Source organism: Sinocyclocheilus rhinocerous, unplaced genomic scaffold (genome assembly GCF_001515625.1).
Source record: "Sinocyclocheilus rhinocerous isolate Xijiao unplaced genomic scaffold, SAMN03320098_v1.1 scaffold210, whole genome shotgun sequence".
Classification (NCBI taxonomy): domain Eukaryota; kingdom Metazoa; phylum Chordata; class Actinopteri; order Cypriniformes; family Cyprinidae; genus Sinocyclocheilus; species Sinocyclocheilus rhinocerous.
The window spans coordinates 305,217-321,507 of record NW_015654490.1 but is presented as its reverse complement, the minus strand read 5'-3'; the positions used below and the strand labels follow the sequence as shown (position 1 = coordinate 321,507).

Genomic DNA, 16,291 nt, shown 5'->3' with positions numbered 1-16,291 from the left:
CATCCGGTTCATCTGTTATCCAAAACCAGTTAACAAACCTGTATTAACCAAAAGCCTGAGAGGTTGACAGAGGAAAAGCGGGTGATAATTATAAAAAAATGAGCAGGGTTTAACTGAATACTCTTAGTTGTGTAAATTTTGATGCTTCGACTTCATCTAATCAGCACAAATCCAACAAGTGGTGTTATACCAAACTGATTCATATGAACATCCAATAAAACATTGAAATTGTGATATTCCCTCTTATCTGTAAAAATAAATATTCCAGGAATGGCCACAATTATAAGATTAAACCAGTCCAGGTAAACAACCAGAAACTGATTGTAAAGTTAGACACCGGTGCAGACTGTAGTGTCATATCATTGCGTGATCTGAAAGCATTGAAAATGGACATAAACGACATGAGAAAATCACGATGTAATCTAGTGACATATTCAGGCCACAAGATGTCACCCTTGGGTAAGCAAAGCCTTCAATGCCAATACAAAGTCAAGCTGTAGATGAGCAAAAAGCTTGTGCAGTTCTGGGCAGAGAATCATGCAACACATTGGGTGTAGTTAAAAAGGATGTATGAAATAAAAGGATATAACTCAACAGATATTCTGAGTGAATTTAAAGATTTATTTAACAGGACTGGGTTGTGTAACGGGAGTCCATCACATTTGGACAAAGCCAGTGATTCATCCTCCCAGGAAAGTTCCAGTGGCCCTGAAAAAGACATTGAAAGAGAACTGAAATGTCTGAAAGAGATAGGAATCATCAAAAACAGACTGAGCCCACAGAATGTGTAAACTGTATGGTGACAATAATAAAACCCAACAAGATTAGTATCTGCATAGGCCCTAAAGATCTAAATAGAGCAACAATAAGGGAACACTATCCTCTCAAAACACTTGAGGAATGCCAAGAGCCAAGATATTCTCAGTGGTGGATGCCAATCAGGGATTTTGGTAGATTCGGCTGGATGATAAGAGCTCTAAGCTCTACATTTAACACACCCTTAGGGAGGTACAGCTTTCACGGCCTCCGTTTGGGATCTCATCAGCCCCAGAGGCATTCCAAAGGTGTTTGTCTCAGCATCTGGAGGGAATGGAAGGAGTTGTTAATGTAATGGACACATTCTTGTCTCAAGTACCAAAATCCATACAGCAGTACTGGACATTTAGAGTTATACAGATGGATTGCTGTTTAAAAAACGGGAAACTATAGTAGTGCCAAACTCTGGGATGAACTTAGTCTCAAAATTACTAACAAATGTATACACAATTATCCAAGAACTTGATAAAAGTTGCAAATGTATCTCACTATACACAACCAAATGCCTTTCAAGATGTGTCTGTGTAATTCAAAATGACATGAATGTGCAGCGGTACAAATAGAGACATGCTTGAGTTTTCTTTTCCATTAGTGTATCATAATTTGCGCATACAACGAGGAAGATGTGCATTTGTGGATTAAGTGGCATGTGTGCATTTGGTGATTTCTTTTCTGAGTCAATCCTATTTGATTTATTTGGATTTTGAGACTTTCTTTCCATGGTTTTCAGCACTTCACAACTCACACACAAACAGCTACCAATGAATAAGCCCCAGTGCTATTCATTAATGTGTGCACCCATCGATTAGAATTACATGAATGTGCAGCATTTTATTCAAATAGAGACATATTTGTAAATGCAAATGTTATATTTTGCATTAATGTGTCATCATTTGTGCATGCAGCAATTAAGATGTGCATTTGGATCAGGCGACACACGTGCATTCATTCATTTCTTTTCTGAATCGTTTTTTTTTCTGAATTGGATTTTGAGACTTCCGTTTTGCCATTTTAGCCTTGCACAATCCACACACACACACACACACACACACATGTGGATTAAGTGGCATGTGTGCATTTGGTGATGTCTTTTCTGAGTCAATCCTATTTGATTTATTTGGATTTTGAGACTTTCTTTCCATGGTTTTCAGCACTTCACAACTCACACACAAACAGCTACCAATGAATAAGCCCCAGTGCTATTCATTAATGTGTGCACCCATCGATTAGAATTACATGAATGTGCAGCATTTTATTCAAATAGAGACATATTTGTAAATGCAAATGTTATATTTTGCATTAATGTGTCATCATTTGTGCATGCAGCAATTAAGATGTGCATTTGGATCAGGCGACACACGTGCATTCATTCATTTCTTTTCTGAATCGTTTTTTTTTCTGAATTGGATTTTGAGACTTCCGTTTTGCCATTTTAGCCTTGCCACACACACACACACACACACACACACACACACACACACAATGCAATTGCATCACTCACCAATGGATCCTCTGCAGTGAATGGGTGCTGTCAGAATGAGAGTCCAAACAGCTGATAAAAATAATCCACAAGTAATGTAACTAATCCACAAGCTGCATGTTTAATAAACAAATGCATCATAACGTTTGCCACATCTTCTAGCTAAAATAAGTCCATAAATCAATAATCCATTATAATGCTTCCTCCAATGAGAAAATCATCTGGTCTGAGAGAAATACGCACAGATTACTATGGATTATGGACTTGGTATTTTAGTCAGAAGCAATGGTTTGAAGTTAAAAACATCTTAATGCTGGATGTGTTTCAGCTTTTGTCTTCTCCAGATGTTAACTGATGGACTGGAGTGCTGTGGATTACTTGTGGATTATTGTGATGTTTTTATCAGCTGTTTGTATCCACATCTTGGGTGATCTGATGGTGAGCACATTTTCAGCTAATTAATTATTTTTGTGTGAACTAACCCTTTAAGATAATTTAGTCTCAATATTTAATCAATATTTCATTAGTATTTATTTATTAGGTAATAATAAATATACTATTACCAAATAATGTCTATAATATCAATAATGATAATATCTAGCTGGTAATATCTAGGTGCTTTATTTTGCAGTAATGATCAGCTGAATGTGCATTATGCCGTACGTGCTTTCAGAACATGCCCTGTTTGCTGGAGCGTGTTGGGCACCAGCTCAGACTGTGGATGATTTGCACAGGAGTGTTTGTGTTCACAGTTTGCTGAGAAGACATGCGAGTGAGATACACTCCTGCTTTGACGTCTCTCCTCTGGTGGACAGCAGAAGTGTCTCGGTTCTCCAGCACCTGCTCATGTGAGCTTCACCTTCTTCACGCGTCATTCACACAGCAGTGTGATCCTGCAGATCGTCACATCTCTCGGCTACACTGAGGTTTCCCTGGTTTTCTCCCTGCAGGCCTTGTGGAGCACAGTGAACTGGATGAGAGGGCCATTGAAGCACTGAAAGAGTTCAATGAGGAAGGTGCACTGCAAGTTCTTGTCCAGTTTAAAGAGAGTGACCTATCCCATGTGCAAGTAAGTGTTCTCGCTCTGCTCTTTGAGTCAGTGTAGTGAAACTTGGGAAGGTTTTACTAACTCACTCTCTTGCTTTCACCCAGAACAAAAGTGCCTTTCTCTGTGGAGTGATGAAGACCTACAGGCAGAGAGAGAAACAGGGGACCAAAGTTCTAGATTCCACAAAAGGATTTTTATTTAACATTTCACTTCAGTGAAACAAGCACCTGTGTTGATTGGTTTGGTCGTGTTTTTCAGACTTTGCTTGAGAGAACAGGCTACACCCTTGATGTCACTACAGGTCAGCGAAAGTACGGCGGCCCTCCGCCAGAGTCTGTCTGCACAGGTGCTCAGCCCTCGGTCGGGACAGAGGTAATTCACATCAGGACGGTGGCACTCATGCTGTGATGCGGAGCTGTTAAGTGCTAGATCTCTGGGGGTCTTCTCAGCAAGAAGAACACCAATCAATGGACAGACTCCACTTCAAAGCATAAGCCTGCCTCATAGAGGGGGCTCTAGCTTGAGTGATAGTGTCTATCACAGCCTGTGATAGATCATTTAAGTTTGTCGGATCCCATCCAGGAGCCACACATGTTGGTTCCAAAGATCCGGACACAGGTGCAAAATCCTGCCCCGTCCCTGAGAAAGAAGGTCCTTCCTCAGGGGGATTCTCCAGGGAGGGGCTGTCGCGAGGAGCATTAGGTCCAAAAAACAGTTCTGGGTGGGCCAATAGGGCACCTCCCTGATCTTGCACAGGGACTGTGCAAGGAGGCTTACTGGGGCCCAGGGCCAGTGGTGCACCAGCGTATCCATGCCGAGGGGGGCCTTGGTCAGGGAGTATAACAGCTGGCAATGGGAGGACTCCTGGGAAGCAAACAGGTTCACCCTGGGCTTTCCGGAATCGACTTCAAATCAGCTAAACCAGATTGGAATGGAATCTCCATTCTCCCGGGAGCGTAAGCTGATGTGAATGCATATCAGCTGTATGGTTGTGCTCCCCCAGGATGTGAATGGCTCACAGTGACTTGCGATTGACTCCAGAGGAGGAGAAGGCGGGCGGTCCGTCCAGACGAGCATATGCTTGTCTACAAGCTGTGGTCGAAACTGGTGTAGGGCCAACAATACTGCTAGCAACTTTAGGCAACTGATATGTCACTGCAGCCGAGGTCCTGTCCAGGAGCCCAAAGGTGCATACCTGATGCAGACAGTGCCCCAGCCCGTACTGGGGGCACCTGTTGTAACAACAACTTAACACTTGTTCTAAGGGCACTCCTGTCCATAGAAAAGCAAGGTCTGACCACGCGCTGAATAACCGGCAACAAATCGAAGTAATAATCATCCGATGTGATTCGACCACAGCTTGCACCATACCCATCTTGAGGCTCCACTGTGCAGCCAGTGTTGAAGCGGCCTCATATGCATCAATCCGAGCGATGTTACTGAGGCTATGGATGCCATATGCTTCAGGAGCCTCTGAAATTGTTTCAGTGTGACCACTGCTTTTCCCCTGAATGAATTCAGGCTGGCCAGCACCTACTGGGCACAAACGATCATGAGTCGTGCCATCATATTGACCGAGTCCAACTCCATCTCGAGAAAAGAGATGCTCTGCACAGGGGAGAGCTTGCTGTTCTCCCGGTTGGCCCCGAAGCCCTAACTGGCTGAGGTGCCTGAACACCAAATCCCTGTGCTCGCACAACTCATCTCACGAGTGAGCTAATAACGGCCAGTTGACAAGACAGTTGAAGATCTGGATGCCCTGCTCCCATAATAGGGCAAGAGCACCCTCTGCTACTTTTGTGAATATGCAGGGAGACAAGGACAGCAGAAGGGGAGGACCTTGTACTGACATGCTCAACCCTCGAAAACAAACCGCAGGAACGGTCTGTGTCAAGACAAAATCGAAACATGAAAGTACGCGTTCTTCAGGTTGATTGCTGCAAATGCGTTTCTACATCAACATCTTGAACGGGAGCCTGTGCAGGAACCGATTCAAGATACGTAGATCCAGGATCGTCGTAACCCACCACTTTTCTTGGGTACAATGAAGGGCTGTAAAATCCTGACTTCATCTCAGCTGGAGGGACTGGCTCTATTGCGTCCTTCGCCAAGAGGACCGCAATCTCCGTGCACAGAACAGGGGCATCTTTGTCTGACACCAAGGTGAAAAGAATGGCCCTGAACCTGAGGGGATGCCTGGCGAACTGAATCGCATAGCCAAGTCGAATCGTCTGAATGTCCAGATAAACCATATGTTGTCGTAGTCCTGTGTTTAATAGTCACATTTAATCAATGAAAGCAGTTCAATCTTGTTTCCTGGAAGAACGTGCATTACCTTTCTTCTGCGGGGCATATTTGGGCTTTATTTTGGCCTTTGGATGAAGATTTACTACTGATCACAAAACCGTGCTACAATTGTCTTTTTTCGCAGTGCTATGACATTAGCCCAACACTTGAGCTATTTTTGGCCTGGATGGCTGCATGCGACTCTACTGTCTCCTTTAATTTATGTCTACACAAAAAACTGCTCGCGTGAACGTTTATTAAGTGGTGGCAACAGCAGCTTCATGTGAGCAGGTCCAAGCAGGCCTGTTCCTGACAAAAGCAGCAGTGTTGCACATTTGTAAATCTGTTCAGATGTCAAAGAGAAATGCTGTCTTCACACAGAAATGCAAGAGAGATGAGGGTGAGAAAGAGGAGTGCTGAGAGAGACAATGAGTGTGATGTACCCACACACATCCACATGAAGGACACAAAGGCACAACGGCAGTATGAAGAGCTGCATTTACAGTTTAACATGATCCTGGAGGAAAGGAAAAATCATTCAGTTTGTCTCCGAGACAACGGCCATGAAATTAAATGGTAAGCAGATGGAGAAGAAGTCTCCTGCTTCTTGGATGTTTTTCCTGAGAAAAGACATCCATAATCTTACATGGTCTCCTAGAGAACTGCAGAAGATGTCTCAAATTATGCTCAAGATTAGGGCTGGGTGATAAACAATATCATATTGAGATCACAATAACATTTATGTCGATAACTGTGATAAGCTCTGGACATTTTTACTAGACATGGATTAATCCAACAGTCTGCCACACAGCAGAAACAAACTCGATAGCAGCAGTCAGTGCATGTCGCTATAAGTCTGCATGTTCTGCACATCTCTGTGTGAATGAATGGCACAGTTTCGTCTAATCTGATTCACAAATGCAAACACACATGACACTCGTCTATAATATAAGACATGAACTTCATCTCCAGAGCGGCTCTGAGAGTCACTTCAGCAGCTTTTCACTGTTTACATTGACTACCATCAAATACACAATGAAACTGAAAGATCTTCACGGCAATCTGTCAAAATAAAAGTCTGGTTTAACTTGAAGAAATTATAACAGAAATATATAACTACTGTACACTAAAAGATGATTCTCATAATGATGATAATAATAATAATGATATTATTATTTTTAAGGAATATATATAATATAATAAATAAGGTATTTTTCATTAACTTGTACAGTTATGTTGTGCAACATCTTGCTTGACAACAAAAATAGAAAATAGAAAGCAATAAAAGCTTTCTCTGGTGTGTGACATGGAGGAGAGACATTTATCACGTCAAGGTGATTCGTGGGAAGGGAATGGACATAAACCTTTGGAGTGTGTGTTTGTGTGTCTCAGCTTGTGCTACAAATATATTAAGTGACAGTCCGTGTTCAGAGGTGTCTACGGTAGAATATACTACCTGAAGGCTAACACTTATATAAGCTCTCTCTCATCAGTACAAGCTGTTCAAATCAACACAGAACTGAACTCTTTATCAAGAATGCAGTTGTTTAGCAGGTGCGTTAATTCAGAGCAATGTACATTACAGCTAACATACAAACAACCCTCCTGAAGTGCTCTGCTCAAGGTCCAGTAAACGGTTGTATAGAAGAAAAAAATACAGAATTTGTGTTCAGCTGTTCAGCTTTGTCATCCTATGACATTTCCTCCTGCATTTTGATCTATCTGACTTCTTGACATTATGCAGATCAAACGAGCATTATTCCAGTTAGTTTGGACTAAGACCAGCCTGACAAGGAAATTATGTATTATTACACATCTCGCTGAAATACCTGATTGTTATTGGTCAAAAGATGCATTCTGCGGTCAAATATGTTGTACAATGATGCTGAACTATGTCAGCTCAACATTAACGTCCTGGTGAAGTAATTTTGACTGACATTTTTACAATAACATTCACGATATGACAGGACGGCGTAAAAGCGGTCAGTTATGATTTCATGTTGACTTCAATACTCACAATTGTTAGTCTCAAGTTGAACTTGTTACAGCAGTTCCAACCCTAATTAAACCTGAACCAGCTAGTTAAGATCTTCAGGAACACGTCATCATTACAGATGTGTGTGCTGGAGCAACCCTGTGACGAGACACCAGTTTTACGATGAATGCGGCTAAAGTTTACAGTCTCTCAGAGAACTGCAACCACTTTATTGCAACCACAACTGTTTCTGAGGAACTACATTGTTTGGTGGAAGAATACTGTCTTTATTAATATCATTACACTTTATTTGCTGTTTTATTTTGTGAAACCTTACTACATATATGGAATAACCGTTTCCACTTCGCGTCGTGCGTAACAACGCCCCTTAGCTGTTATAAATTCACTGTAAACCACTGCTTCTTGGGGCTTATTGCTTTATTTGAAAATAACTATAAATAAGCTATAATCAAACGCTGCATTTTTTTTTTCCAGAAAGATGCAGTGGTAACCTTAACATTTTATTTTAAGATCTAACATTTGTAAATGGTCTAAAGCAAAAGTTATTGAGTAGAATATTTTAGAGCTCATAATTTGTTTAAAAAATACAACATATTAAACAATAATTAATAAATCAGTATAAATTAAATTATTTAAGTGTCATGTTTGTGATTTTTTGTTCATGTAAGCTATAGCTCCTGACCTTTAAATCAAAACATACTCATTATTTTATGACATCAATTACTGCTTTATTTAATCAGAAACAGTCTAAATGTTATTTGTGTAGGCTATTTTAATTTAATTAGAAGTAGGCCAACAGCACCCCCTACAGATTAAAACTCCTTACCGAACGGGCGTTAGGACCCGGGGGAGGCGGTTACTGCTGTCGCTGCACGTGCTATTACTGCTGACTCTATCACACACCGAACGCGTCATTCTGTACGTGCTTCCACAGATTAAAAGCAGAGATCCAAAACTGAATCTAATCATCATTCAGACAAAACTTTGCTTCAAGAATGAGCCACACTGCTGACTTGATCTAATCGCACTGTTGACATGAGCTAATCGCTAGCACACCCTGAGCACATGTGAGTTAATGTATTCCTCTTATCGTAAAGACATATGGCCATCATTTTTCATATCGGGCCGATGCCGATATTTACATTTAAAGCCATTATCGGCCGTTTCCGATATTGGTCTGATAATATTGTGCATCCCTAATACATATAGATCATTATTTACAGCAAGTCTGAAAAGCACACTCCCTTTATAATCACTCACATATTTATCTTGTGCAGTGTTGGGCAAGTTACTCTGAAAATGTAATTAAATTACTATTGTTTTAGATATTTTATGTTTAGATATTTATATTTTGCGGGAGTCCCGTGAATCATTTTATTCTCCCGCATCCCGCACACACACGAGCGTCTACCCGCACGCGCCGCGCTGCTGTTGCGTCGGGTCTCGCAAATTACAGTAACGCGTTACTAAGTAATGCATTACTGCCCAACACTGATCTTGTGTCTGGTTATTGCGGATGGAAATCAGTGAACTCATGCTGAACAAAAACTCCTGCCTTTTGACTAACTTGAACACAGACATGTCTGTGATTGGCTACAATGCCCAGTGTTCCAAAAAACACATAAATAGAAACGTTTGCCGCTCGTCACAGACCAGTATCGACATGCTACTGAAGTACTGGTACTTTTGACTCCATAGGGTTGCTTCAGCGTAGTCCGTCCTGTCACATCTTGTTGTGTCTCTGTGTGTGACGGCATGGCTTTACACCCTGATAGGTGTGTAATGTAGAACACAGCCCATCCTACTACACCCGAGCTGTCTTCAGTTACTCCTGTCTTACCGCTCTGAGACACAGAGCTTGGTGTGACTATGACACATGATTGAACCTCATTATCTGCGGGGGCCATTAATGAATTCTCTTTCTGTGGTGTAACCAGTGAAAATGGGGGGAAGGGAAGGGGGATGATCTTTTTGAGGAAAGCTACACAAAAAGATCTTCAAAGGGGCTGAATTTTGATCAGAGACTCATGAGTTTTGGAGAGGTATCCAAGGCAACAATCTCAAGAAGGGCAATATGAAGCTGTTGAGATGAAATTAAAAACGAATTTGTTCTGCTGATGATGGTGACGTGGCGTGCGGCTGCGATCGCATCAGCCAGGGAGGGCAGAGAGCCGTTTGAGATCGCAGTTATGATGTTTCTGTATCAGCAGCTTGAGTATTACTGATCGCTCTCAAATTGTGTTTTAACAGTCAAGGATGAATCATCTAACGTGGGTGAATCACTTAAACACAGTTTAGAAAGCACCGGGCAGCAAAGGTGAAATACAAAGGAACTGGTCTCTTCAATGGAGCAAGCTTTATTCTTGATCTCAGAGCATTATTGAAAACATCAGTGTCTGGGTTTCTGTATGCAGTGGATTTAAACATGGTACAATTTGTTCACGTCCACGTGTCTTACACTACTGGTGGTGTGGATATCAATAACGGCTGCTCAAATTCTATGAGATCTGAGGAAATGTCTGCAAACGTCTGGGTGCATTTAAAAAACAAAGCCAACAGCGCTGCAATGACAAGCTTCAAGTTGTACGCAGAGTTCAAATTAAGACCTAGACCAGTACCAGACCCTCTAAAACTCTGGGCCAGATCCAGAGCTGGTGCCAGTCAGGAACTGGCTGTGCTTCTCCATAGATAAACAAAGCCCGGATGGCCTAAAACCGGGCACAAACAATCAGATTTGTTCCTAAAGTGAGAAAATATTCTGATGCATGTGTACCAACCTTTGATACCAGTAGTTCAAATAATCCAACATGTTTTATTAAAATATCAAGATAAATAGACAATTACAATATGCATTAATATTATTATACATGCAAATAAGCAACTGCTTTGTGATAATTATGTCACTGAAATGATACATACATTTTATAGTATACGTACTATATATGTGCACTAGAAAGTTTTATCATTGTCCGATGACTGCACTATTTCTCGTCAGATTTTATGACTCTGAACCTCACATAAGCACTCACCAGCGCGAGCGTCTGCCGTTGTTGTGTCTCCAGTGGTGTTCTGGAGGGGCCAGAGGTGAAGGTTCTGAACCAAGCCCAAGAACTGCTTAATACAGTCCTGTATATTGCTAGTGTGATAGAAAATGACTCAAATCATGACTTCGGTCATTTTGGTCACCCTTAGTCAGACCTTTTTTTGTACATATAGTAGAGTCTATCACTATTCCAAGAAATGTAATGTCTGGCAAATTACTATTAATTACAGGAGAAATTATGTATCTATGTTTGTCTTCCAGTCCCAACACACTTGACAATAAATGTAAACAGGAGCTGGTCAGGGTGAAACCTCTCGCTCGCGGGTATGACGGTACGGTCACCATTTCAGATCGAGCTCCTCACTGATGACCCAGAAGCACTTCAAAGCTTACAAGTGTGTTAATATATTTTTATTTTACAAAAACAAACTTGACGGGAAAATTTGCGCAGCTGCACGCAAACTCTGACCCATGCGTTAGGGTTGGGTACCAAACTCGGTACTTTTAAGGGTACTGACCGAATTGCGTGGGTACTACCGAGTACCGATTCACGTTAAATCAATCGGTGCCAAATTTCTGTACCTGGGAACGCATCTGGGCGCATACGCTACAGAGAGAGAAAGAGAGACTCGTTCAAACAACACACAGGGCAAGCCGAAATGTTCTGAAGTGTGGTTACATTTCTAGGTCCATATGTTTTCTGTGAAAACGCGGACAGGATCGCGGAGTCCATTCATAAAAACGTAATTTACTCTATAGCGCGGAATGCCACGGAATTTGTCCATTTTGGACGAATAAATCAAAAGTAGGTCAGCCACTTAATTCGAAGGCCTATTAAAAAATGTTTTAAAGGAATATTCACACAATTTTTCTTCCATTATTAATTTCAACAGTATACCTCAGTTTGTTTGCCAAAATGTAATAATAATAATAATGCCTTCATTTGATTTTCAGAAAAATTAAAACAATAATTTTCGAAATTCAGGTACCGATACCGGTACCGTACCGGTTAAAATGTGAACGGTACCCAACCCCATGCGTACAAACTCTTTTTCCTGGAGTGAGGAAATTAATGTAAAAACAACTATTTTAAACTGTTTTCATGTCAATATACACATTTACATTATATATTCCACTCTTATTGTTGGAGATAAGCACTGAAATTACAAAGTCAACGTCATTTAAAAAAACGATTAATCGAAAAATCAATTTTTTTTGCCCGGCCCTAATTTGTAGTGGATGCGCTTGATCACTTTTCCTCTTTTAATGACAGCGAGGAGTGCTATAGGTGCACAATAATTAATCTTTAGACTAAACTGCAGATCTCATGTCATGAGAAAATATTTTAGCGAGAACAATGATCAATGATGCGCACTTGCTTCGATATTGTGGCGGACACTGCTGGATTCAGTGGTCGAACGGTCCATTGTCCGGATTGAATAGGAGCAATGATAATAATTTATTGTACAGCCGCAGCTGCACGGAGATGTTAATGGCATGTGAAGGAATCTCAAAAACATTATGAAGAATACGATATGTATATGAAGGATACAACTTGAAGAAAACAGTAAGATTTGCATATTTCCTTTTAAAAATACTTCGTCAATGATGCGCCGAGTCCAATTGTATTTACACTGCAATAAATATAGGTTTATCTGTTTCCACTAAAAATAGCTAAAAGATGTTCACCTCATCAGCTAAACTGCAGAAATTTTGTTAGATTTGAATTCTTTAAAACAACTGAAATACTATTTGGCCAGTGTAAAAGAATGAGATCAGCTCTATTCTAAAATATTTATCTGAGAAATATTTTATACATTTTTGTTTTTATGCATATTTTGATATACTCATTCTAAAACATAACAAGGATATTGGATGATTTTTAGCAATAAAAATTAATGTATGGCACAAATGGCATTTATAGTCCGTATCTTATATTTCCTTAATGTCTTCTTTGACGGTGTTAAAGCAAAATTCACTTTCACATGTTGTTTGGACATAAATGTGTGTTGGCAGTGTGTGTACACAACCACCCTATAATGATAAAAATCCACTTGCTCCTTTTTTTTTTATCTCCATATATCATAAGCAGCGTCTCAGAGCAAGCCGATCACAGAATCCGTAAAGTGTGACGTCACAATTTACAAGCCACACCCACGATTGTTGATTGACACTGCCGTAATCTAGCAGAGACCCCGCCCTGAGTGAGCCGCACACAATCTGCCATGTTTATCTGCACGCTAGAGCATTTAAAAGCAGCATTCAAGTAAGAAATGTCTTCTTACTAAGGCTATAGACATTATTCAATCAAGTGATTCTCTGCTTTTATTTTATTCTTTGGGTCATATTAATAGCATAGACAGCAGTATAGGTACAGTATATTATGCTGATGTCACTTAATACACAGATCTACATGCGATTCCTTTTCCAGATGTTTACTTCACAACCATAACCGACTGTGTTTTTGTAACTTATGCGTGTTTTTTTTAGCAGGTCCGAGCTGTAATGGCGCAGCTCTATTCTGGAAAAGGGGGCGGGGAGCAGCAGCTCATTTGCATTTAAAGAGACATGCACTAAAACAGCATGTTTCTGCTTCCACTCAAAATTAATTAATAGGACTACCGCACAGCGCACAGAAGTATAAATCCAACAATAAAACAAAATGAATATTATGAAATGAGCTGAAACCGTGTGTAAATCAGTGTAAATCAAAAAAGACTGTCCAACGGCGACACCAGCAGATGAAGTCGAGAGGCAGTCATTTATATTTTATGTAAATTAGTTAATCTATTTTGGTGAGATATGGTGAAAATGGGAGTCGTTTTGGAAAACTAAAGTGTAAACGTTGTTATAAACGGTTTACTTCTTATGTTAAAAAATGTCATTCACTAATGTGAGATTCTGAAATACATAAATTAATTTTATTCTTTTTCTTTTTTTCTTTCTTTTGCTTTTTGTTTCTCTGTTGTAGTAAGTATTATTAATAATTGTCACTCAGTATGTAAGGATTTATTTTTATGTGTTAGCCTGCAATGCTCTGTGAGTTTAATGCAATAAATGGATAAAATAATAATAATTAAAATCTCTTAAAAACAGCGACTTGCTGCCACCCTCTGGTGGTTTCAGTTTCCTATTTAAAATCATTTAAAAAATCTTTTTTCCCATTTCATATTTCCATATTCATAATTTATATTTAAAATACTAATTTTATTTCAAAGCAAATAGACTTCCAGATAGAGTCCCAGCTCGTAGTCCTTTTGATCCCAGTCTGTAAATCCAATGCTACTTCAGATGCAGATTCTGAGTGCTAACTTAAATGCATTTATACATGTTTTATTGTGTCAAGTGTCTACATACTTGGGCCAAATATAATAAAGAAGGCAATCATGTTAGTTGTAAAGAACAGTTTTAAAATTTAAATGTATATTTTCTCTTAAATTAGTTCATACCATCCCATTTTGATTTAAAAAAAAAAAAGGCCAGAATCAAGATCTTGATCTGAGAATAACTTTATTTTATTTTTTACACATTCAGAGTTATCGGACTGCAAGACTACACAAAGCATACAAACAGATTATAGCCGAAACTCTCATGAAAAGGTAAACAGTTGGTAGTTAAGTTTGCTTGACGCTGAAACGCAATTACCTTTTTGAGATACAAAGAGTGTGGACTAAAATTCTCAGCTGTAACGGTGGACACCAATATTTGAACAGTTCAGAAAAGATGAATCATTGTCTGGACAACTGAGATTTCCCTATGGAGATGAAACTCGGATCATGTACTGTCTGAGAGAGATTTGCCAGGCTGCGGCCTTGTCTTTCCATTCATCAAGACTTTCTGCACCAAACCAGTTCTCTCTCATCAACAAAACTTCAGCTAAGAAGATCAAAGAGCCTCAACGAATTGCAAGAACCAAGCTTAGTCTCATTAACTGGTACATTAAGTATCATCTACTTTTTTACAAAGTCTACAGCTGATTCTGTCAGGAATCCCCCAGACCACAAACTTGATCCAAATACTTACTGATCATAATTAATCACTACATATTGACCTTTTTAATGGGCTAATTTTTTTGGCACAAAAATTCACCTCAGTCAGCACTTTACTTAAAGGAATAAATGAGAATTGCCTGAAAATGTGCTCACCGTCAGGCCATCCAAGTTGAGATTGTTTCTTCATCAGGTTTGGAGAAATGTAGCACTGCATCAGTGTCTCAGCAATGGATGCTCTGCAGTGAATGGGTGCCGTCAGAATGAGAGTCCAAACAGCTGATAAAAACATCACAATAATCCACAAGTAATCCACAGCACTCCAGTCCATCAGTTAACATCTGGAGAAGACAAAAGCTGAAACAAATAAGATGTTTTTAACTAAATTATGAGTCCATAATCCATAATAAACAATCCATCATTAAGACGTTTTTAACTAAAATACATTGAGTCCATAATCCATAATAAGGCTTCCTCCAGTGAAAAAGTGTTCCGGTCTGAATCAGGAGAGAAATCTGCACAGATCAAGCAGCGTTTAAACAGCTCTAAACAGCTCTGTGAGAGACAACAGGAGATGCACTTTTTCACTGGAGGAAGAGTTATTATGGATTATAGACTAAGCCAAAACGTTACAAAACAACTGCAACTGTTTTCTTGTAAGTGTAATGTTTAAAATTCTATTTACAAATCATCAAATACCATCAAATATGAAGTGTCTGTGTAATGTGTGTTCTTTTATTAATTGGTGGTAGTGCATATTTTATGAGTTTTTAGGCAGAACATGGCTATCTAGACCAATTAAAAACAACAAACTATCAACGTGTCCTTTTTATTATGTTAAAAATGATTCAAACTGAATCTACATTATAAAACTGACCAGAGATCAGTTAAAACCATTTAATAGACACCGGGTCGTGAGTTTTTGTGTTTGCAAGGACGAACAGAAACGAAAAAGTTTCGAAACAGTATGAAGTAACAACACTTCGCTTGCTGAAATCATTTGACTTGGGAGTTTGAGGCACACTCTATACCACTGAATCGAAACAAAAGTTTATTCAGATAGGCTATTCAAATAATCACATCTTTGTATATAAGCATACTGTGTCATGTGTCTCCAGTGACTTGCAGAGTTTAGCTCCATCCCTAAAGAAAACACACCTGAACCAGCTAAACAAGGTCTTCAGACTCATTAGAAACTACCAGAAACTGTGTTGGAGCTTAAATCTGCGAGGACAGTGGCCCTCCAGGACCGGACTTTGACACATGTGGTTTAAAGGCACACAGTAAAATCAGCAGTGTAATATTTGCAGTGTTAAAAGCTATTAATTCCCAAAGAGTTGAATTAACAATCTACAGTGTTAAACAGCACTCGTGTTCAGTGTTGTTATATGGTGTAATTTCACTTTTACACTAAAAGTGCAGAATAAAAAACCCGCCGAATTGTCTGGACTCCGCCCTTCAATGACTGCTGCCTCGGGAAGCGACGACGCCATTTTTTCTTCAAGCGACCGAGACATAAGTTGGATTGCTTTTTTCTTTATAAAAGTACACGGGAAAAACATTTTTTGTTGATAATTTTACTCAAAATATGATTGGTGGTGAACACATTTAGAAATTACTAACTGCGCGTGTT

At 39.6% G+C, this 16,291-nt stretch overlaps 1 long non-coding RNA gene across 1 annotated transcript; it reads right to left on the bottom strand.

Annotated features, from left to right (window-relative positions):
- Positions 1 to 633: 633 nt before the first annotated feature.
- On the bottom strand, positions 634 to 14,846 carry LOC107717032 (uncharacterized). Its single transcript, XR_001637279.1, has 3 exons — positions 14,815 to 14,846; positions 999 to 1,080; positions 634 to 708 (listed from the first exon to the last, which is right to left on the bottom strand). It is a non-coding gene; the product is annotated as an uncharacterized LOC107717032 (long non-coding RNA).
- Between the last annotated feature and the right edge of the window lie 1,445 nt (positions 14,847 to 16,291).